This window comes from Callospermophilus lateralis, chromosome 8 (assembly GCF_048772815.1).
Source record: "Callospermophilus lateralis isolate mCalLat2 chromosome 8, mCalLat2.hap1, whole genome shotgun sequence".
NCBI classification, from domain to species: domain Eukaryota; kingdom Metazoa; phylum Chordata; class Mammalia; order Rodentia; family Sciuridae; genus Callospermophilus; species Callospermophilus lateralis.
This window is the reverse complement of record NC_135312.1, coordinates 106,975,072-106,997,514: the sequence shown is the minus strand read 5'-3', so window position 1 is coordinate 106,997,514 and position 22,443 is coordinate 106,975,072. Positions and strand designations below refer to the sequence as shown.

The following is a 22,443-nucleotide window of genomic DNA, read 5'->3' as shown; positions in this document are numbered from 1 at the left end:
GATCTGGGATATCCCCTAAAGGCTGTATTGAAAAATTGGTGCCCAGTGGTGGCTGTATTTGGAGATGGTGAAACTTTTAGAAGCTGGGTCTTAGTTGAAGGAAATAGGCCACTGGCTGCATGTCCTTGAGGGGATATTGTGCCCCTAACCTCCTTGTTTTTGCTGTTTTATCCCTTCCTACATGCCATGAGGTGAGCAGCATTGGTCCACACACTTCTCCAGGATGATGCTTTTCACCTCTCACTGACTTGCCCAGGGCAACTTCCAGTTCTGCAAGCTCCATTCATAGAAAATACAATATACTGGTGTACCACTTTTTATTTAATACCATGTTTTTATTGACCATTTTTTCTATGTTTAGATACATTTAGATACATAAATTCCATTGTGTTACAATCGTCTACATTGTGTTCAATTCCTGTATTCAGTTCAATAATGTGCAGTACAGGTTTGTAGCCTAGGAGCAATTGCCCATGTAACCCAGTATTCAGTGGCCATGACAACTACATTTGGGTCAGTCCAGTCTTTGATGTTTGCATAAAAATAAATCACCATCACAAGTGATGTGTGACTGTAATTCCATAAGGACCATGGTTCCACTGTGAAATAGAAGCCCAGCACATCTGCTGAGCTGGTGGTGTTGGGCAGATGTTTGAGAAAAGTAAAGGTTTGACATAGTTTGCAGGAGATTGTGCTGGAGAGTTGGCTAAGGTCATAATGATGTAAGCTCCATAGTGTAAAAGTAAGCTCAATGTAATAAGTCCTCATGAAGTATATGTGCCATGAATGAATGAAGTCTGATAAGAATGATGTTTGGTCATCAGTTGCAGAGGATGAGTTTATGATGCTGTCAATATTCTTATACATAATCTTACTAGAGTGTAGCCTGAAAAAGAGAATTTAGATTTTGCAAGGCTGACATGATGACAGGAGATGTTGGTTAGTTGATGGAGCATTAAATCTGTTGTGGAGAAGGAAGACAAGAGACTGCCAATGGACAGAGAGAAAGTGGAAGGATCAGTGTCCAGGAAGTACTGACAAGACTGAATAATTGGCCTGTGGCCATAAACTGAAAGGACTGGTGATTGAGCTTGGAGGGAGAGATGATGGATGGCATTATTTCAGCAGGCAGAGCTGTCGCTGGTGAATGAGCTCTAGGTTGTGGCCATAGCTGTTTTGGGGTAGATGCAAGGAATTCTGAGGTGGTTTTTAACCAGCTTTTCATTGCTGTGACCAAAATATCTGACAAGATCAACATAGAGGAGGAAAAATTTATTTGGGGCTCAAGGTTTTGGAGGTCTCAGTCCATATACAGTCAACTCCATTACTCTGGACCCAAGATGAGGCAATATCAAGACAGAAGAGTGTGTCAGAGGAAATCAGCTCAGGACATGGCAACAATAAAGCAGAGAGAACTCTGCTCACCAGTGACAAAACATAAACCCCAAAGGTATGTTCCCAGTCACCCATTTCCTGGAGCCACACTCTACCTGCCAACAGTTAATCCATATCAGTGGAATAATCCACGGATAAGGTTACAACTCGCATGTCTAGTCCTTTCACTTCTGAATGTTCTTGCATTGTCTCATGCATAAGCTTTTGGGGGACACCTCATATCTAAATTGTAACAGAGATGAATAGGTCTAAATCTGGGAATTGAGTTGATAGCTTATTGGATGGTCCTTTACAAGGACATAAAGGTCTCCTCAACATCTTCATCTGCTTTGAAATCCCTGCTGTCGACCCCATGCTGTCTCTCTCCCCACTTGCTGGTGTGGCTGTGGGCCCCAAACCAGGAACTAGGCCACTAGAAAGGGCAGTAGTGAATGTCTTTTTTTTTTTTTTTCTGTCATCCATCATTTATTCACCTCTGTAAATTGTACATCTATTGGTTTCTGCAAAAACCAGGGGGAGGTCCTTAGGTCACTGTGGTATGCCATTGGAGGGGAGAGTGGGACCCCAGCCCCTTCCTTTTTGTCTTGCTCACTCCATGACCATGAGATAAGTGTGTTTGCTCTCTGTCAAGCTCTCTGCTATGATGTGTGGCCTCATCACAGGGCCAGAGGCAATGGGTCCAAATAAACCTTATCTTTTTATAGGTTGATTATCTCAGGTAATTGCTATAGGGACAGAAAACTTACACAGATACCTTGGAATACATGTATTATAACATTTAAAAAGACTCTCTCTTACATAGGAATTCTTTGAAATAGTCTGTTTGTGAAAGTGTATCAAGTTAATGTTCAAATTAATCCAGAAATCTAGTGCCATGATAATTACAATTTCAGCATGTTTGTGGCACCTGATAAGTTAATTGTAATCTCATACAGAAATTCATAGCTAAAAAGAGACAAAACAAAACAGAAGCAGAAGAACACATTTATCAGTCTGTAACAACATGGTGTTGGAATAAGGATAGACATGTAGATGAACAGAGGAGAGCATCCATGTGTACAGCAAGATATATTAACAGTGATGGATCAGAAACTGTGGATTATTCAAGCACCGACTTCAAGTGGTAGTTTATGCATATGAAAAAAGTTTTTGGTCTCACATCATACACAAACATTTCACATGGCTTAATAATAAATATTAAAAACAAAACCTTAAAACTCTAAAAAGAAAATGAAGGAGACTCTATATCCCCAGGCCATGGAAGAAAATTTAAAGACAATCTAATAAAAGATATAAATAATAAGAACAATGTTGATAAATAGACTACATTAAAAGAAAATAAAAACTTTCTTCATCACAAATCACTATTAAGGAAGAGAAAGTCAAACCACAGGCTGGTAAGTTATTGACAGTGCATAAAACACATAAAGGGTGAATAAAGGACTCCTTGATCCAATAAGAAAAAGATAAACTGCCCATTTGAAGAATGGATGGGAAATATGAGCAGTGATAAACAGAAAACGATCATGAAAAGAAAATAAGCACATGACATTATCATTAACTTTACTAGAAGTGATGGGGATGACAATTAATGCCAAGATGGAAAACCACTTCACACTCATCACATTGACAAAAATTTTAAATATCTGAAAATATCAAGAATGTGTGAGGATATGGAATAGTAACTCCTCTGTGCTGCTGTGAGAATTTATATCAGTATTGTCACTTCTATAGTTTGGATCAGTATTCCCCCAAGGCCACGTGTTGAAGACTTGGTACCCAGCCTTAGCACTGTTGGGAGGTGGTGGAAGCTTAGGAGGCGGGGCCTAGTGGATGGAAGTTGTGACAGATGGGGGGTGCCCATGAAGGGGATATTGGGACTATGGCTTCTTTAACTCTCTCTCTCTCTCTCTCTCTCTCTCTCTCTCACACACACACACACACACACACACACACACATATCCAGGCCTCTATGAAGTGAGCAGACCTTGTCTACCACACTTCCTGCCCTGGCGAACTGTGCGACCACAGGCCCAAAGCAACAGTGCCAAGCAACTGTCAACTGAAACCTTTAAAACTATGAGCCAAAACAAATCCTTCCTCTTTTAAGTTGTTTCTCTCAGGTATTTTGTCACAACAATGGAAAGCTGCTGACCAATATCACTCCTAAGTGTGCAAACTAGGGAAACTCTTAAGTTTACAATGGGATATATTTAGGATTGTTTGTGTAGCACTATTTGCACTAGGAATAAAATGGCTACATCCTAAATACCTCCTAAATGTATTTTCCACTTATCTTTCTATTGAATTATCGAAAATGAAGTCAGGTGTGGTGGCACGTGCCTGTAATTCCATCAGCTCAGGAGGCTGAGACAGGAGAATTAAGAGTTCAAAGCCAGCCTCATCAATGGCGAGGCGCTAAGCAACTCAGTGAGACCCTGTCTCTAAATAAAATACAAAATAGGGCTGGAGATATGGCTCAGTGGTCAAGTGCCCAGGTACCCCCCCCCCCCAAAATAAAAACAACAAAGAAAGAAAATGATTTTTTTTTTAGGTATTCATATGTTGTTATCTAGTTTAGATATGGGGTATCTCCCAAAAGCTCGTTTGTTCAAACAATGCAAGAAAGTTTAGAGGTTAAATGATTGGGTTTTGAGAGCCTTAATTAATCATTTCATTAATCCACTTGGATGGATTAACCAGGTGGTAACTGTAGGCAGATAGGGTGTGGCTGGAAGAGGTAGGTCACTGTGGGAGTGCCTTTGGGGTATATATTTTGTCTCTGTCGAGTGAAGCTTAGTCCCTCTCTGCTTCCTTGTTATCAGGTCTCAGCTGCTTTCCTCTGCCACACCCTTCCACCTTAATGTTTGACCTCACCTTGGGCCCAGAGCTAGGGAGCTGTCTGGCTAGAGCCTGAGATCTCCCAAACCTCTAAAACTGTGAGCCCCAAATAAACTTTTCCTCCTTTTAAATTGTTCAGGTCAGGTCTTTTCGTCATAGCAACAAAAAATCTGACTAAAACATATGTTTACATTAAAAGTATTAAAAAGGACTTGGCGATGAGAAATACCAAATTTGGTATTTATCTCTGAGGTAGGAAGCTGATGTAATATAAAAAAATATGCTAGGGTGGTTGTGTTATACTGTATTGGTCATGTCTTATTTCTTAAGCTAGGTGTGGGTACATAGTGTTTACTTTTATTCTTTATACTTTGTTTTATATATTAAATATTTAATTGTGAATAAAATCTCTATATTCCAAAGATACATAAACATTTTTCTCTTTCCAAATTGCTCTTTTATTGCTTCCTTGCTCTCCCTTCTTATGGCTCACTCCCTCTCTCAGGTGGTAGCTTGCTGCAACTGCAGGTTATTTCCTCGCTTTGTGTTCAACAGAAATGCTGCAGGCTTTTAGCTCTGCCTTTGTGTTCTTTGTAATGTAAACCTTCCACTCTAAGACCTTTAATTCTCAAAGTAAAATAATAAATATTTCTCAAAAATCATTTAAGAGGCTTCATCTTTCTCTTTATGGAACAATTTAAAAGTGACTGGTTACAGTGAGGCTGTGGGATCAGGGGTTGCTTACAGTTTAGCTTTATTTTGAACAATGGGAACAATATTTGCATTAACATGAATTTAACAATAATCGATTTACCTTGTTTAAGTCCTTCACCTGTTTTTTTTAAATGACATTTTAAGCCAGTTCTTCTCTTTCATTTTCCCTCCACAACAGAGAGCAAATATCCATCACTTTTACATATTGTTCTTATACATGTTGAAATCGTCTGCTAAATGTCTCCTATTTCTTGCTTCTTTGAACTAAACAGTCCTTGAATATATTGGTCACAATATCTATTTCCAGAGCTTACATATTATTGTACATTAATCACTGAGCTTGCCTTAAGTCTGTCCCAAGTGCTATGTTTTAGAAAGCAAAGTCTACAAACACAGCCCTGTATTTCACTAAGAGATTCTTAATTTCGCTTCTTTATCTAAAGTACCATAATATAACACTTGTTGCATTTTAAACTTAAACTTGGCTACTCTGAACACAGTTCGTGGTGTAGACATTATACAGTTAGACCAAGCACAGTTTATCAGGGAAAAAAGAGGTCTGTCCCAGATGTTTGATTGCTGGTTTTCCTTGCTGCTCACAAGTAATCTTGCTGTCAAGTCTAAGGAAGTCTTCTCATGTCAGTTCAGAATCTGTTGAGAATTTTTTTCCATTCAAAAGCCCTTGAGAGGAAAATACTGAGCTCATGACAGAACACTTTTTTTTTTTTGGGGGGGGGGTGAATTGTGGTAGCTTTTCTTTCTGGAAATGAGTGGTACTATTTATACATCTTGGGAATATACACTCTGTGAATTTTGACATTTGAAAAGGAATATGAAAAGTCACTTATAAAAAAAAAAGGAGTTTGAATAAGTAGGAAAGAATTGAGAAGGAAATGCTCCATGTGGTAACAGGAGTGAATATCAGGGAGAGGATTGGAGAAGATAAAGATTCCTGATATCTACGTTATGTAATATTTAAGCAGTTAATCTAAAAATATCTTGGGTCATTTTTCCTTTTGTCAGTTTTCCCTTTTTAATCATTTTCAAAATGGTATTTAAGGAAAAAAATGAATAAAAAATAGTGTCTCAAGGTCCGTGTACCTTCCCTGTGATTATTAGAACAAAAAACCAAAGGACGAGTTTCAGGGGTACCATCTCGTTTGGGAAGAGATGAGGGGGATATGAACATCTGCCCTTAGGCATGTTGGTGATGTTGACAAGACAGGGACCACATTCTTTCTTCTGACACTTCTGAGGGATAGCTGATGATTTGAAGGACTTCTGGACAATATGTCACCTTTCTGATTCAACTGTGGTCTGCTGCCCTTTAATTCCCATTTAGATTTCATTATACGTTTACAGAAAGATCCCCCCACCTCCGGGTATTTTCCCTATTTTTTGGCCCAGCTAACCTCTTATCCTTCAGGTCTGAGCTTGAATATCATTCTCCCAGAAGACTTGCAATTCTTCCTACCCTCAATCTCAGATCAGGAGCATATGCTAAAATTGCTCAGTGTCTCTGCTACTTTTCTCACTGGAGCTGTTGGCAGTTTGAATATACATATTTATTTGTCTCTCCTAGTGGACTACAAACTTCATAATGGAGGAGCCCACATCAGTTTGGTTCAGGGCTGTGTTCCTCACCTGGTACTGTGTGTGGCACATAGTAAAATTCAGTAATATATTGAATAAAGGAAGAGCAGTTGGGCTTGGTGGTGCACTCCTGTAATCCCACTAGCTCAGGAGTCTGAGGCAAGAGGATCTTGAGTTCCAAGTCAGCCTTAGCAAAAAATGAGGCGCTAAGCAACTCTAAATAAAATACAGAATAGGGTTGGGGATGTGGCTCAGTGGTTGAGTGCCCCGGGATTTAATCCCTGGTACCACCCCCTCCCACACAAACACACAAAAAAGGAAAAGCAGCAACATCTATGAAAATGTTGAATAGTGCATGAGTGTAGATACATATTTCACCTCTTTTGAAACCCTCATCTGAAGCCATTTTGCAATTATACCATTATGTCTCCTAAAAGGGAAAGTCCGTGCCTGTCTTTAGTCAGTGATGTATGGGGCATGGCCGGTGTACATCAAAGGCTTTCTGAAGCATCTGAAATATGACATCAGGATAGAAGGCTTTGTGCTGAGAGCATTATCAACCCCCTAATTCCTGCCATAGATATTTGCTGACAGGCTCATCTTTTTAAACCATCCCTTTCATCTTGTTTTCAAACTGGAGAGCACACTATAGCTTCCTCTTGGACCATCGTATTAAATCATAAGATTGCAGCGTGGTAGGATGGGTAAACTTGCCAGCTGTCTCACTTTTTTCTTTTGATAGATGAGGGGTTCAAGATTCAGAGAGGGCCTGGAGACTTTACAAACCACAAAGCTGGAGAGTGAAGGAGCTCAGAAAATTCTCTTCTCTGGCTGCTCAGCTTGTCCCAATTCTAATCCTGCTCTTCTGACTAACCTCATTTTTCAACATGCCCCTATGCACAAGCCAGGCTGGTTTCTTGAGTATGTCATTCCTTGGTGTCCTCAGAAAGTTGGTTCCAGGATCCCAAGTGGATATCAAACACCGAAATGCTCAAGTCCCTTAGATGATAAAGTATGTGCTTGTAACCTAGGTACATACACCCAAATACTGTTTATTTATTTATTTATTTTTTTGTGGTACTGGGGATTGAACCTAGGGGTGCTTTGCTACTGAGCTACATCCCCATCCCGTTTTATTTATTCATTTCTATTTTGAGATAGGTTCTTACTAGGTTGCCCAGGCTGTCCTTGAACTTGTGATCCTCCTGCCTTAGCCTCTGGAGAGGCTGGGATTACAGGCCTGTGTTGCTGCTCTTGGCTCCATATACATTAAATCATCTCTAGATTACTTATCATACCTAATATGATGTAAATGCTATGTAAATAGTTGATGTGCTTTATTGTTTAGGGGATAATGACAGAGGAAAAAAAACTATACATATTTAGTACAGATACGTTATTTTATTTTATTTTTGCTGAATATTTTCCATCCAACCTCTGTTGAATCTGGGGATGTGGACTCTTTGTAGATGTGGAGGACTGACTGTATTTACTCCAGTTCACGCTATTGATCATGCTTTCCTTTGTTATTTCTGTGGTAATCTCCCATTTGGGGCCCCTTGTCAGGCTTCTTTGTCCTTGTAAACTATTTCTTTTATACCAGGGATTGAACCCACTGGTGCTTAACCACTGAACCATATTCCCAGCCCTTTTAAAAAATATTTTATCAGAAACAAGAGTCTTGCTGAGTTGCTCAGGGCCTCACTAAGTTGCTGAGGCTGGCTTTAAAGTCACAATCCTCCTACCTTAGCCTCCCGAGTCACTGGGATTACAGGCATGTGCCACTGCACTCAGCTCTCCTTGTGAACTTGAAGCAGAGCTCTGACCATGTCACTTTCCTGCTGGAAAAGGTGGACATTATCTAAGGCTTAGACTCTTAAGGCAGGAACATTCCGTTCTTCATGACCAGCTCTTACAACTTTCTTGTCTTATTTTCTCTCATTCCCTTTTCAACACTCTGCTGTAGCTCAGCTAAATAAAAATGATTCTCTGTTCATGACCTGTGTCTTATTATTTTAAAATATCCCTTTCTTGTTGAGTCCCTATGTCAGGAATTCCCAGTGAGCTCCACTTTGTCATCTTTCATGTTATTCTTACATCCTATTCCTCCACAATCACCAACCTATATGGATGTTTGGATAACTAATTGTTTAGCCACGTGTGTGTGTGTGTGTGTGTGTGTGTGTGTGTGTGTGGAGGGAGAGAGAGAGAGAGAGAGAGAGAGAGAGAAAGAGAGAGCGAGCGAGCTCTCCTGTCTCCCACAAGCCTGCACTTATGTGTGCAGCAGGAATAAGTCTTTCTCATCTGAATTCTTTCTGCATTTTCTCTGTACTTCTCTTATATCTTATCTGGTGTCATGGTTATAATTTTGTCTTGTATTCTCTTTGAGAATGTAAATGTCTTTGAGGATCAGTATTTAACTCCTGTTTCTTTCCCTCTGTGTTGCCTGTCCTCTAATACTTTATACATCGCTGATATTCGATAAATATTTGTTGAGTAAAGCTGTTGAGTGAGTGATGGGTACTCAAATATTTTAATTTGCTACGTCCCTTGGGCATGTCTGGAGAGTACACCACAAGCTAGGACTGAGCTCATGTCCTTCTTCAGGGACATGGAAGGATTCCTGAGAGGGGAGAATGTCTGATTGTGTCTTGCCCATTGTGAGACTGAGGGTCTACTGGGTTGGCTCTTAGAAGGTTTTCTGCTGTTTGAGGACTGAGAAACAGCATCCCTGTCACTGTGTCTCCTTTGTGGTGGAGTAAGTCCCACCTTCCCCCAATTTCTGTCTGTCCTTGTTCACTACAGAAACTTCATTTGTACGCTGAGCTTTATGTTTATTTATTAGCATCCTTGTTGGTCACGAGAGCATTTCCTAAATATCCAGGGAGAGAGCAATGGCATTGGGTGAGTGACTCATCTCTCCAGTTCTGTGAAGTAATGTCTACTCACAAAGCTGTGTCTCTCCTCTCCTGTTTGACAGCAGAAATGAACCTTAATTTTGTATCTCATCACTATTTGGACAAATTCCTTATATTCTATTAAATATATCAACCAAGTCGCCTTATGAAATAAAATATTCAAATAGTTCCCCAAATTTATCACACACAAGTGCTTTCTCCTGTAAGAAACTGTTTGCTGTGTAATGAGAACTGAGTCTACCCTGAAGCAGCAGTTCTCAATCTTCTCTGATATAAGAGTCACCTGGGCACCTTTAAAAACCTCCTAATGCCTAGGCTGTCTCCCCAGCACCACTGAATTAGAATCCCTGATGATTCCACAGAGTGTCCAATATTAAGCATCCTGGCACTGGGAGGCTTACCTCGTGTCTTTCCCAGTGAAGGGTGATGGGTAGCGATGGTCGTTTGCTCTAAGCACATATCTTGGTTTCTTTGCTTCATGTATAACCAGAACTTACACTCCAGTGTTTTTCCTAATGTTTTGTCCCAGAGTCACTGTCCAAGATCAGTCAATGTACAGGACTGAGTAGATTCTTCTGTAGGAAGACCCTAACTTTGAAGGTAACACTTTGATTTAAAGTGTTTGCCCTGACTCTTCTGGACAGTTTTTCTTTCTGTTGTGCCTCATTCTTCTCGTTCCCTTAACTGTAAAATCACACTCCTCTTTGGAAACTGGTTGCCTAGGCAAGAATATGATTTTTTTTTCCTTTTTTAATTACCTTGTGTTTAGTTTGTTTCCTTTGGTTTATACCTTTTATTATATTGCCCTTAAACGTTCTTCTGTAACATGTGGTTTCTTTCATTTTCTTATTTAACTTTCGAAGTTTTGTTTTCCATATTTATCTTTAATCCATGTTCGGTGGCCTCCATTCTTTCTGGAAGAAATCCAAACCTATCTTCTTGCACAACACTGGTTTCCATCGGCTCATCCTCTTGCCTGTAATTCTTCTCTTGAGAGAAAAGTACTGAGAATATCATCTTTTTTTCCTGAAGCATATGAGACATATTTTTTACTAGGATCATGACTTTATGTCTATTGGAAAGTCTCTCAATTGCCTTAGTCATCATGAGTAGATATTTTTCTAGTACCAGAGTCTCTAGAATATTCTTCTTGGAATTAATGTTTCTATCATGGATTCCACCCAGAGTCTCCAGAAGGCTTAGCTCCATCATGAAATGTTATACCTGTGGGTATTGGTGTCCACTACATCATTTTCAGGACATGAATGTTGGGGCAGCAGGAATTATACAGACCAAACAGTTCTAAAAGATGGTAAAAACAATTCAATAAGAGAAAAGAAAATGTGGTAGGAAGGTAAAAGAGTTTAGAATGTTCAAAATGTGAACAGAGAGAAAGCTGTTAAAAGATGCAGCAAGCAATGGCAATTAAGAGGGTGGAGAAAAAATAAACAAAATAAACAAAGCAAAGAAGGTGTGTGTGTGTGTGTGTGTGTGTGTGTGTGTGTGTGTGAGAGAGAGAGAGAGAGAGAGAGAGAGAGAGAGAGAGAGAAGAATTTGGTTATTAGAGGGAGGAAAAAGGTGAAAAGAGAAAAAAGAGACATGAACCAGCAAAGAGAAAAAAAAAGTGAACAAACAACCCCCCCCAACTCTCAAAAAACAAGATTAAGAAAATAACAATTAGAATAATTCTAAAAATTAGGAGAAACCCAAATGTGTATGTGTGTGTGTGTGCGCGCATGTGTGTGTAAATCCATGAACCAATAGGCTAAGCAAGAACACCAAAAATCAAAACCAAAATCCAAACCCCAAACCAACCAACCAACCAACCAACCAAACAGAAAAGCCTGGAAAAAGAATTCTAAATGAAAAATGAAAGAACTGTCTCCACTGAAGAGGTCCAAGCCATTGACGAGGACGGCTGATTGCTGCCCATGTCTGCTGTCCCTCTTTCCGCTTCTTCTTGGGCTATGTACCCCTTAGAGAGAGCAAGGGCTCGTGTTAACCCCTTCCTCTTTTGGGGTTGCTCACTGAGCTGCCAGCTGGAGTGGCCTAAAACAGAAGCTGGTTGAAATAGCTCTTAGCTTCCCTTCTCACCTGTATAAGGTAGTGGGATGGAGTGGGAAGTACTGTGGTTTTGTTGGGATAGACCAGACGAATGTAATCTGGGGGTTCTGCAGAGTTTTATGAAGGGAGTTCAGAAGGAGGCTGAGGCTTAGGTCTAACCAGGCATTTGGGACTTTGTTGGGTGGTATTTGCTCTGGAGATATTAGTTCAGCATGTCATTAGGGCCTGGCGGTTGCTGGTCTCTGCTGAGTGTCTGGATCTCAGGAACCTCCTGTGACTTCTACTTGAGAAGTCTACTCATAGGAGATGGGAGCCAACCCTCTACAGGTCTGGCATGCTCCATTGCCCACTAATGAGGCCTTCACAGGTTCAGTCCCCAAGTGTAACCACACATACCTGTTCAGTTGCCCTGCCCAGTGCAGCTGGCCCCATGAGGGGCCAGACTCGGAGTGAAAAGGGTTTGCCCTCCCCTTCATATTTCACAGAGCACTCTTTAAATACCACTTCATGGTGCAGCCTCTGGATCAGCTAAGTTCAGGCTGCTTTTCTATTCTACGGGTTTGCTCATACCAAATTTGTCTCTTGTATTTTTCCCTCTGTTGTGTTATCCCTCCCCTCTGCTGTGTTCTGGTGCCACTGCTGCCGCGGCAGACTGGCCTGGCTCCAGCGCACTCTGTGTTAGCCTTTGTGCAGTGCACCTGAATTTCTGAGTCTCTAAGAGTCTCTGACTGATATTGAATTTCAGTGAATTCCTTCTTTCAACCACCTCGCTGAGAAGCTGTCCTCCTGCTGCTTTTATAGGAGCCACACAGAGCAACTGCAAATACAGCCTGCCTCGCATCTGCCTTCTTGAATCGCTCCTGTGTGTATCGGTATCTTTTTCCTTTCTAGATAGTTTCTGATTTCTTTAGGGCATCCATATTCCATGTTTAGGGCTAGGAATTTCAGCCAATTAATTGGCATGGGTTATTTTTTTTTCAAACCCCAGCTGCTTTGGGCCTGTGGTGGTCTATCATGGCAGAGATGTAAAGCAGAGAGAAAGCACTCACTCCAGGGCTGTGAAGCTAAGAAGAATGAGGAGGGGTTTGGAGGCTCATGGTACCCTTCCAGGGCGCTCCCCCAATGACCTAAACCCTCCTCCTACTCCTCCTTCCATACAACATTTCCACCACCTTCAAGTAGCACCAAGCTGGAGACCACACCTTTAACACGTGAGCCTTTGGGGAACATTCCAGATCCAAAATGTGGCAACCATAGTCTGCTGGACTGAGAAACCTGTTTCTTAGTCAGTCTGAAGGTTTTCTGAAAGGAGTGGGGTCAGCTTCTGCTTTATCACACTGGGGAGTTGGGATCTAGCTTTATCACCTTTCAGGGAATTCTGTAAATTTAACTTTTGAGACTTCATACAGATATAAGGATTTGGGAAGGCCCTTATGTTGCTTGGGAAGTACTTGTTTAATATTTATCATGACCATCTTTGCTTTCCTTTTTCATCTGCTATATAGCTTCTTTGCTCATCATAGTACCAATTATTGGTCCTTTTGGATTTAGAAATAGATTATTTGAAACTGGGCTTTGTGCCAAATATTCCCTAATAAAATTATATTTAACCTCAAAGACCTTATCTCACTGGTATTATGATATGTGTGTACTTTCCTTTAGGTGGGAGGTAACATAACGTAATAGAAAATTGGGAGCCAGAACATCTCAGATCAAGTTAGTGCTACTTATTACCATCCAGAAGCAACTGGGGCAATCTCCCTTAGCCTTAGGTTCCTCATTTTTTTTTCTTTTCTTTCTTCTTTCTTTTTTTTTTTTTTAGGTTCCTCATTTGTAAAATAATTTCTAACTTCTCATGGTCAAATGCTTGCACCATAAGTTTCTAAGCCCACGAGGGGGAAAATTAAAAGACCAATACAGTGTAATAAATAGCTAAGTAGCCTAAGATTTTAAAGTGTGCCTGCCTGAGTTTCGTGCCACCAATTCCTGGATCTAACTTTTAGTTGCCACTGCTATGTAATGGATTTTTCAGAAGCAGATGCTGAGAAGGAATTTGGCGTGCAAGATATTTAGGAATCAACACAAGTGAAAGGAATGGGAAGCAAGTATGATTGGGCACAGAGAGAATGGAACTATGATGCAGGCCTGACAAAGTCTCGCCCAACCCTATGGGGAACTTTAGAAAGTGTGTTATGTGTGCACACGTACACACTCACGTACACACTCATAACTCTGCCAGGGCTGTTCATGGTTCAGGCCTTTAAACAGTTTTGTGATTCATTGTTTGATGAGGGCTTCCCTGGAAAGGATGTGAGAAAAAACCATGAAGGAGGTGACAGTCGAAGAGTAAGTCCTTTCTTGAAGAAGGATCTTGGTGGTACATTTCCCCCACAGCTACCTGATCCTTCCATGCCTCAGTTTCCTCATTTGCCAAGCGGTGATAATAATGAACTCACCTCTCAGAGTGTTGTGATGGTTAAACGGATTATTATATGGGGTGGGGGGAGCACAGATTAAGGTCTTGATATATATTACTAATGATGACAGTGATGATGGTGACAATGACAACACTGCTGTAGAATTTTCCAGCATTCAGGAAAGATGAAACCCACATAATTCAGTGGTTCTCAAATTTCAGCCCGTGTCTGAATCACTTGGAGAACTTGTTAAAACACAGATTGCTAGGCTCTCCTCCCAGAGTTTCTGACTCAGTTGATCTTGGAAGAAGGGTGAGAATTTGCATCTCTAAAAAGTTCTCAAGTGATGCTGATGTTGCTGGTTTTGACATCAGACTTGGAGAACCACTGGTCTAAACATTTCCTTTTTCAATTGAGATCAAATGTGATAGTGATTGGCCAATTTCCTGTAGTTAGTATGCAGCAGAAATGGAATTGGATACAGAATTAACATTCCTACTCTGCTGCTCTTCCCACTGAGATAACATCTACATTTGCCACTTTGGTATTGGAATTCTTTCTTCCAAGCTGATACTAACTGCAGAGGTTAAAAATATTTTATTTTTACCAAGATTTTTCAAATGTGATTGATAGTATATGCAACACCAGAATTGGTACCTTCATTTGTGAATTCTTCCAGGCAATTACTTTTATAGAATAATTCCTAGAGGAACATTTCTCTTTTCCAGTGGTCCTGGGGATATCTGAAATAAAAGAGAAGTGTTTTTGTCGTAAAGTTTAATTAAGAAGGTTAATTAAGAGAAAATACCATATAGCGTGTATCAAACTTTAAAGCAGTTTGCAAATGGAACTCATGAGAATTTCTGGATCACTTGAGACTGCGGAGTCTGTTCATGCACCTGCAGAGGCAGAAATGCTGTGCCTTTTTCAGGCTGTCATCTGAGATAATGGGACTGACTTGCTTCTACTCAACTTTTCTCTGTCCTTCCTGCTCTTCGTACTGAAAATCCCTCCCAGGGGTCAAGAGCTCTCTATTTATTCTCTCCTAAGCTCACCCTTGCATGTGGCAAGTGCTGAAACTTAGAGAGAATCTGTACTGCATTTTCTAAATTGCCATTTCCTGTTTCTGTTGAAGACAAGCCTCTTGTTTCCCTAGGCTCAGTCTTGACTCTCTTCTGAGACACCATGTGGGCTTTGCCACCTGGAGACCCTTTGTCAGGGTTCTGTGTCATGGAACTCTAGGCTGATTTTGCCAGAAGGTGGGGGAAGAGGGCTGTGTTCTGAGGATGTCATCCTATGTTTGTTTTTACCTCTTCCTGAGTTAGAAGTTCTTAATTTCTTCTAAAGAGTTACCTACACTCTTTTTAGAGACATTCTTCCCCAGTGCCCCTTGAGGACCTTGTGCTACACATCTTCTTCCCGCATGACACAAAATGAATCTTTCCAGTGAGCATGAAAAAAGGCATAAACATGTATTTTAGTATTGTTCAGCTTCCTACTTAAAATCAGAGCACATGGTAACTGAAGAGTCAGGGGTCATAGTTGTAAAATGGACTAAATGGCCCAGGCTGGAGAAGGGGCCTGAGAATGGAAAGAGCAATCTTTCTTGGAGAGCCCCTATGGTCCTAATTGACATTTAGCCATTTTGGCTTCAGTGGTTCATTTTCTTTCTTTCTTTTTTTTTTTTTTTCCTCACTTTACAATGTTTACAAAGAGGAACAAATGATAAGAGAGATGATTGCAAAATTTGTGGGACTGGTACAAAATGAAGATGCAAAGCCCTTATTAGAAAATGATAAAGAATTTAAGACTGTGGCAAAAGAACATTAAATCAAGCATAATGCAGTTTTTTTTTTCTTCTTTCTTTCTTTAGTACTGGAAATTCTACCCAGGGCCTTGCACATGGTAGGGAAGTGCTTACCAGTGAGCTACATCCCCAGATTTTTAAATTGTATTTTGACACAGGGTCTTGCTGAATTTGCCAGGCTGGCCTAAGACTTGTAATTCTCCTGTCTCTAGTAAGTGGGAATATAGGACACTGAGCACAGAAACTTGTGGGACTACCTGGGAAGTCCAGTCCAAGGTGGCATCTTAAGTATGGTCATTGTGTCTTTAGAGTTAACTTCTTTTTCCTAATTTAGGTTGTAATATCCAAATCAAACCTTTCTGCTGCTCCACCTCAGTCACCTTGACTTGATAAACTGTGTTGCTTTGGCCTTAATAAAACTACCTAAAATGTCTTTAGGGGAGAATATCATCCATAGAATTTTAACTATTCTCCAGACCTAACAGTAGAAATAGTTCTTCAGAAAATAAGAGTGTAAAAGATGGGGATGGGGATAGTCTGACAAAGATCTGTTCAGATTGTTATGTACCTTAAGCATGTTAAAGGAGTTTTAAGTTCACTTTTGATCTGAGCTCACCAGGGAGGAAATCAAGACCAGGATTGAAGGAAGATTGAGGAACTGATCATTATAAACACAGCCTGCGACACAGAGATACCTCTGAACTGCTGTGTTGGGACAATGCACAATATGCTCTGAGTCAACCCAGATGGACCAGGATTCTTATCTCAAAAATCCAAAGCAATTAACACATAGGCATTAGGTCTTCTCTAACAAGCACTTGAGAAATGCCAAAAACCAAGGGACAAGTGAAGAATCAGGAAGGTGATATGAATGGCAGATGGTGAGCATCTCTTGCTTCACAGTGTCCAGCAGAGTCTGCACCCCAGTCCTTCTCAGACAGGTTCCTTTTAGAAGTTGAAATGTGAAAAAACAAAAACTACAGGTACATAGGTTGATTCCATGGTTAACGGCTCTAGCAATTTCAGAGAGTGCTGGTGGGAAGTAGTGTCTTGATGTGTTTTACAAAAATGGTAAGATTAATTGTAAAGGGCACCCAAGATAGTACATCTTGATTCTATTCATCTTATTCACCAGTCATGTTTGTTATAGCGTTTTAAAAAACAGTCCACATAAACTATGGATGCTCCTTACCTACCCAATTATAAAATAATTTCAAAAACAGTTTTATAGGGCTGGAGGCTGGAGGGCAGGTCCAAGATGGCTGTAGTTGGGCTTCCTCATTGAGGTTTTCTATGAGCTATGTTTTCAGTATGTAGCCAAGGTCATGAACACCCTGATTCCGTGTATGTAATCAAGGTCATCAACATTTACTTGTGAGCATGCGCCCACTTACATAACCTGTTGGCAGTGTGCCTTCTTTGTCTGGCCTGCAAATAAAAATGGCCAATGGAAGTGACTCAGGGAGTAAATGAACCTGGAGCTGGAGGCTGGGGGCTGCTCCCACCTCTGAATGAAGAATGTCTATTATCCCAACTGCATCTTGCATCTTCTTCCACCTGCTGGGACCCCAAATCTGTTTTCCAGGGTCTGAGCCTCCACCCTGACAGAGGCATAGCTCAGTGGTAGAGTACTTGCCTACCACGTGAAAGGCCCTGGGGTCAATTCCTAGCACCACAGTAAATAAACAAAAACAAAACAACTCCCCCATTCCAGTTCTATAGATAGAAAACAAGGTACACAGAGCTAGCTTAACTGTTCCATGACCATCTTTCTGAACCAGAACTTTGATTTTGTTTTTGTAATTGCACAAGTTGCAGAAAAGGAATAAAAGGAATGGCCTAATATACCATTTGGTTAGGAGATGAAAAGACGGGTGCCCATCTGAAATGTTCTTTGAATTCCTTAAGGCTATTAAATATTTCAAAAGGAGAAATGTGGACAGATAGAAGATATTCCCTCAATTGGGGGTGGGGAGAAAGAGAGGCTTGGAATTGAGCAGTTTTCAGAAATTAAGCTTTTTCCTAGTCAAAAAAGCCTCTACTCTTTGTTTTACGCCAAATGTGATTTATTTCTTTGATGGAGTCTTATTAGTATTCTTGGTTAAATGGAAGAAAATAAACTTTTGGAGTATCTTCACTGAATGATAAGACACTGTGACTCCAAATGTTTCAAGAGCTAAACTAAGTTACAGGGCTCCCTGGTGTGGATTGTGAGGGCTGGAGTGCAGGGAACCATCCGTGTACCTTGTGTGGACTAGGCAATATTGGAGCCACTAGAAGCCTAGTATCAGGAACTCCCAGTAGGAGTCTGCTGGTTGGAGAATGCCTGGTTCATGTGGCATACTACCTAGCTCACGGTTCAAGTTCTAGCAGAGCCCCAGAGATGGGAATGACTCACTGGAGCCACTCAGCCTCCTGGACGTGGGTGTGGCTTGACAAATGCCAATCAACCTTGCAAGAGAAGCAAGCACTGAACCAAGACTCCTCCCGCTGAAACCTTATCCCTGTCTTTGATGTACTCCCCCTTAAATATTAAGAATCGGCACCTTTCTTTCAGTTATTCAGTTCCAGTTCCTATCAGGACTGGAAGACCCTTCAGAGTCTCCCCTTTTTATATCTAATTTCTGGCTCTGTATTTATTTCTTACTGCTTATTTCAGACTTTTTATTTTCCCAGGCAGCTCACATCTCCTGGGCAGGAACCTACTCTGTCGGGGTGCTGATCACCTCCATACTGGAGTATTCCCTAACTGGCCACGCTGGCCAACTCTGGCAGTTCTTTTGTAATTTCATTTCATAGGTCATGTTTTCATCTACCCAGTTTAAGGACTGTCGGCAAATAAAACCTGTAACTTCAGGTCTACATGTGAAAACAGTTTAAGCAGCTAAGGGAGCATCCCAGGGAGGAGGGGTGTGTGAATGCTAGCATATTTCTAAACAATGGTGCATGTTTGGCTCTTCAAGTAAGAAGTCAGAACCTTCATTTGTCTAAGAGTTTTGCTAATGCAGAACTCTTACTGTCTCCTTTCAGCATTTTCTACACAAACCCAACAATATGGCAAGTAAAACTTGGGGTACATTCAGCATCTGCACAAAAAAGGACAGGCTTGGAATTCTGAGACCATTGATAATGGCCAACAGAAGATTTAGAAGCCCACAATGGAAAGCCAACTTTGTATCTTCAGGATTTTATTTTAATTTCTTTGCAAATACAAAATGCTGATCCTCAGGAGTGAGAGCTGTGGAACTGGTGATGTTCAGAATATGCCTTTGTCTTAATTTATTTTTGATCCATATGACTCACTCATTCCTGACCTCTGTGCTTCTGGATTTTGCTATTCCATCCAGCCACATTAGTGATATTGTGTAGAATAGCTCACAGTCCAGTGATTTAATCCAGATGTGAGAGTTCAGCCAATTGAATTTCTTATTTGTATGCTACATTTAAGAATTAGAAATTTGAATTTGATTAAAAAAGGTGTATGACATTATCATTATCTATTTTAATCTTGAAGATGAGCAATGCATTGTGCTAGATCAGAGTAGTTATTTATTCTATGATTATCTGCTTTTAGTCTATCTTTGAATCTAAAGCTCACTGAAATTTTGCTTTAAAGAGTGAAGGAGGGATCAAGCATCATTTTATAGTGCAGATAGTCCAACTTAATGATGGTTCAATTTATGTTTTTTTTTTTTTTTTACTTTACAATGGTGTGAAAGCGATATGCATCCAGTAGAAACTACATTTTGAATTTTCATCTTTTCCTGGGCTAGTGATATGTGGTAGATAGATACTCTTTGGTGACACTAGGTCCCAGCAGTGAGCCACAGCTCCCTGTCAGTCAAACAAATACCAGGGAAGGCAACTGGGACTCTCCAGTGGACTATGTTGCCAGCAACATTTTTGGATTCAAGTATTCAATGAATTACAAGAGATATTCAACACTTTTAAACATATATATATATATATATATATATATATATATATATATATATAGGCTTTGTGCTAGATGTTTCTGGCCAACTGTATGCTAATGTAAGTGTTTTAAGCACGTATAGGGTAGGTTAGGCTAAGCTAGGATGTTTGGAAAGTAAAGGGTATTAATGCATTTTTGACTTACTGTATTTTCAACTTATGGAAGATTTTTCAGGATATAAACCCATCATAACTTGAGGAGCAACTGTGGTTACTTTGTTGTGTTTGCACCAGTTGCTTTATTCAGTTTGGCGGGGTTTAGTTGTTTTGACCTTCAAATCATGACTCCTCCTGTAATTAAAGCCTGGGTGCTCTAGCTCTTCTGGTTCAGCTGCTTTGATTGCAGTAACTGGCAATTAACCAAGGCGGAGCTCTCGTAATTCCCTGAACCCACTACTTTTAAAGGTTTTATTTTCCTCATTAATCTTATCCTCTTTCTAACCAGTGAAACTTCTGTATGGTGGTAAAATCCCAGAACACTGGCTTCCTCCTGGGAGGGACACAGAGTGGCATGATGGAACTTTCTGGGACTATGACTATATTCCTTCTCTGTAGTGGTTTGGCTTAGAGAGATAGATACAAGCACTGCCTTTATAGTCTCCCAGAGAGCTGCCTAATGCCTAAAGGACTAAGTTTCAGTCTGGTACCGCCTTCCCTCAGCCTCAATAAAATCATGAGGCATTTCCTCTAGAGAGGCTCTGCTGGCATCGAATTCTCGTACCATCTTTTAAAAATATGAAAATGTCCTTATTTCATCTTTGTATTTGAAGAATATTTGCAGGAGACATAGAATTCTTAGTTGAGAGTGTTTTTCCCCCAGCATTTAAAAGATGATGGTCCTCCACTTCTGTTTGCTCCATGGTTTCTGATGATAAATGCTGCAAGTATTTTCTTCTGTCATTTCCCCTTGGCTGTTCTCCTAGTTTTCACTTCACTCTAGTTGTCAGAGGTTTGGCTGTGACATGGTGAGGCGTGGTTTTCTTTGTATATGTCCTGCTTGGGTTTTGCTGAGCTTCCTAAATATGGACATTTATGTCTTTCACCAAATTTTGGGAAGCTTGGGGGTATTGTTTCTTTAATAAACTGAATGCTAAAAACTGTCTTATCTCTCCTTGAATTTTATTTGCATCTGTTAGACATTTAATGTTGTCTTCAGGTCCTTAAAGTTCTGTCCATGTTTTACTTGTTTACATTGATTGGTCTTTAAATTCCTGATTCTTATCTCCATTATTTCCATTCTGTTGTTGAGTTGACACATTCACATTTTAACTGTATTTTTTCATTCTAGGATTTTCATTTGGTTCTTTTATTATTGTTTATATTTCACTGTTGAAAAATCCTATCATTGTGAACATATATTTCTTTGCTTTCTCCAGCATAACTATAACAAGTGTTTTATAATTCTTGTCTGCTAATTGCAACGTTCAGGTCATCTCCCCAATAGTCTTATTGTTTTTGTTTTTTTTTTTCTCTTAAGGATGAGTAATATATTCCTTTGAATGTCAATTAATTTTGGTTTTATTATAGACATTATTTATTGTATTGTATAAAATCTTGGCTCTGCTAGATCCTGGGTGATGCTATATTCCTATTAGGAGAGGTATTTATTTAGAACTGGGGTTTCACTGTGTTACCGGGGCTAGCCTTAAACTCCTGGGCTCAAGCAGTCCTCTGGTCTCAGTCTTCAAGTAGCTGGTACTATAGGCACATACCACCTGCAGCTTCAGACAATTTATTTGCTGGGACTTAGAACTCACTTTTTGGTGGCAGCTCAAATTGTACTTCAGTTAATTTTACTCAGCGGCACTGCTTTGATTCTCTCATGCTACCTTCCCAGGGAGGCTGGAGATTTTGGCAGAGATCATGTATATAACATGGTGTTTGAATGAGTCCACTTTCTATTGCTATAACAAAACCTCAGAGGATAGGCACTTTATAAAGAAAAGAGCTTTATTTAGCTCACGGTTTTGGAGACTGAACATCTAAACAGCTTTGTGTTAGCTCTGGTGAGGGCCCCTTTTCTGTATCATGGCAGGAGAGTATGTGAGATGGAAAGATCATGTGACAAGACAGGAGGACAGAGAGCAGGGAGGACAGTATACTTGTTCTTTTATAACATCCTTCTTGTGTGAACTAAGTAGGGTCCTAAGAGAACTTTATCCATCCCACAGTGACCTCATTACCTTGTACAATGTACATCCCACTTCTTTTTTTATGGTGCTGGGGTTTGAACCCAGGGCCTTGTGCATGCAAAGCAAGCACTCTACCAACTGAGCTATACCACCAGCTCTTACATCCCACTCCTTAAAGCTTCCACCTTCCAAGGCCACCACACTGGGGACTACGCTTCCTCAGCATGAACCTTGGGGGACACACTCAAACCAGGCTCGGTCACAGCTCTTGTTCTCTTTTCCTGAGACTCCCCTCACTTTCCACTGTATGCGATTGTAATGAACACTGTCTGATTTTTTTCCTGTCTAGAAATATGTCATAAATACAAGAATTTGTATGTCAAAGTTCTAGTCACTTCACGTGGCACTACCTTCATTCTGCTTTCAAGTTCAAAATCATAAAAATTATAAGCACGACTGTCCAGTGCTGGGTTTCTTCCAATTTTTATCTTCTTTCCAAAGTTTTTCACTCTATGTGCCTTTAGGTCAGTATTTTATTGTATGTTATTTTAGCACAGTTAATAGCTGTTATGTGCGGGAAGATCATG

The 22,443-nt window shown here is 40.3% G+C and overlaps 1 non-coding gene across 1 annotated transcript; it reads right to left on the bottom strand.

The window, feature by feature from the left end:
• Positions 1 to 21,936: 21,936 nt before the first annotated feature.
• On the bottom strand, positions 21,937 to 22,009 carry Trnaa-ugc (transfer RNA alanine (anticodon UGC)). The gene has a single exon. It is a non-coding gene; the product is annotated as a tRNA-Ala (tRNA).
• Positions 22,010 to 22,443: the final 434 nt, after the last annotated feature.